The sequence below is a fragment of the Rhinopithecus bieti genome, unplaced genomic scaffold, assembly GCF_001698545.2.
Source record: "Rhinopithecus bieti isolate Rb0 unplaced genomic scaffold, ASM169854v2 scaffold_37314, whole genome shotgun sequence".
NCBI lineage: Eukaryota > Metazoa > Chordata > Mammalia > Primates > Cercopithecidae > Rhinopithecus > Rhinopithecus bieti.
This window is the reverse complement of record NW_016816196.1, coordinates 601,121-603,540: the sequence shown is the minus strand read 5'-3', so window position 1 is coordinate 603,540 and position 2,420 is coordinate 601,121. Positions and strand designations below refer to the sequence as shown.

General features: G+C 38.4%; 1 protein-coding gene and 1 pseudogene across 1 annotated transcript in view; one reads left to right on the top strand and one right to left on the bottom strand.

Annotated features, from left to right (window-relative positions):
* Window positions 1–2,420, top strand: part of UBR3 (ubiquitin protein ligase E3 component n-recognin 3) — a 285,317-nt gene that overhangs the window by 264,964 nt on the left and 17,933 nt on the right. The window lies entirely within an intron of this gene.
* On the bottom strand, window positions 1,839–2,332 carry LOC108516835 (mitochondrial pyruvate carrier 2 pseudogene; annotated as a pseudogene).

Sequence of the window (2,420 nt, the reverse complement as noted above, 5' to 3'; positions counted from 1 at the left end):
TGTAATCCCAGCTACTCGGGAGGCTGAGGCAGGAGAATGGCATGAACCCGGGAGGCGGAGCTTGCAGTGAGCCGAGATGGCACCAGTGCACTCCAGCCTGGGAGACAGAGCGAGACTCCGTCTCTAATAATAATAATAATAATAATAATAATAATAATAATAGTAAACCTCATTATAACTGAGAGGTAGCTGTTATCATTTTCCAGACAAGGAAGCAGGCACACAAAGATGAGGTAACTTACTTAAGATTCACACCTTGTAAGTAAAGCAGGCAGAATTTGAAAACATTTAGTTTGAACCCAGACCCTACACTACTAACATCTGGACCCAGGCTACGCTGTTCTTTGCCACACAAAAGCATTTTTTGAGAAACATAGGTAATTTTCTAGTATTAAATCTGTAAAAACTACTATAATATTGCTTACTGTACTCCCTTTGATCTCAATCTAACTATCAAAACTCCACTAGAGACATTTCTTATAATAATACGGTGATCTATTTATTGGTAGTTGGATATACATAATCGGATAGCAAAAAAATTAAAACATCTTAAGCATTAATCAATGAGAAATTGGCTAAATTGTGGTTTATTCATACAATGGAATACTCTGTAGTAAAGAATAGAAAGTTTTCTATATTGTTACATGGAAAGAGCTCAGAGATGAATAACTAAAGGTTAGGCATAAATTCAGATAGGGGAGAAATAGTGGTATTTATATTGCTTATATATGTGTAAGATACTCTGGAAAGATACATAAATTACGTCTAGTCGTAGAAGTTGGGTTAGTGAATGTAAGATTTGGAGAAGAGGGTGAAGAGACTTTTTTGCTAATGATATTTTTTTTCTTGATTTTTAAACAGCACAGATACATTATTGCAACAATTAAATTTACAGAAAATAAAAAATGTATTTTGGGGGGAATAATGTTTTCACATTGTTTCAACATTCAAACAGTGCAAAAAGACTGAAAAAATTTCCCTTTTACCCCTTTCCCTAGCCACTCAGTAGTTGCTATCAATCACTATCTGTTTCCTTTTTTTTAATTCCATAGACATTTTATGCCTATACAAATTCATGTGTGTGAAGGTATATTTTTTTTCTTTTAGCTCTCTTTTTGCACACTGTTCCACACCTTGCATTTTTCTGCTATTAATATATCTTGGAGACCATTTCATATTCAGTACATGAAGATCTTCCTCATTCTGTTTCACAGCTTCAGAACATTTCATTATATGATATATTGAGTGTATTTAATCAGTCCACTGTTAACATTGGGATTATTTCTAATCCTTTGCCATTGATAAATGATACCACAGTGAATAATGTACATATATGTTATTTTGCATTTTTTCAATTATATTTTTAGGATAAATTCTTAGGAGTGATTTGCTGTGTCAACAGTTGCATACATTTATAGTTTTAACGGTTATTGTAAAACTGCCCTTCATTGAATTTTACCAATTTATGTGAGTACCAGTAATGTGTAAGTTACCCTGTTGTAAGTTACTTTGTGTTATAAAACTATTTGATCCTTGCTTTGAGCTCGTTTGTCTGGGTACAAAAGATCACTCAGTGTAGCAACTCAGTGTAGTTTTAATTTCTCCTGATGTTGAGCATTTTCCATAGTTGAGCCATTTGTATTTTCTTTTTTTTTGGACTGTTATTAAAACTTTGCTTTATTTTTCTATTGAATCAAGCACTAGCTACCAGTTACAGTTAGTTTTATTGTGCCTTCCAAACGCACAGTTAGCTTTGCTTTATCAATAACCAAATAATAAACTAGGTCCCAATGGTTATATCCACACATCTAGACTGTTCAAGGTGATCAGGAACTCTTTTATTTGTGTGCTTTAGCTTTTAGTTCTTGGTTGTATCTCCAAATACGAAAAAGCTGAGAGGCTCCTGCTGTCCCCACAAAGAAATTAACAGCAAACAGACTCCAATTTTTTGGAATAATTACAAGTGAGTATCTTGACCAAATAAACCCTGTAGCCATCAAAACAGCAGACTGAGCTGTGCTAAGCTTTTCTGCAGGTCTGGCCATATCAGCCAATCTAGCACACACCAACCCCCATTTCATAATTGGAGCCCAGAAAAAAACTGTTCTGGGACCTGCTGGATGGTTGTACAACGGCCTCAATTTCTCGGGCAGCATCAGCTCCACTTTATCGAGGAGCTGGTGGTAGGTGGCCCGCAGGCCTCGGGCACCGGAGGCCGACATCTCCGCCGACGGATCGTGAGCAGCCAGGTGGGAGCGTGGCTCTATTCTCGTCCCTGGCTGACAACGAAGGGGAGCTAGTCCCTTTTCCTTGCCACGACGCCTGGCGTCCGCCTCTCGCCTGGAGAGTCCTTCCCGTGGCTCTCCCTGCCCCGCTGTGAACCAAAAAGCTGAGGCCCACGGCCCGCGCCCCCGCGCCCC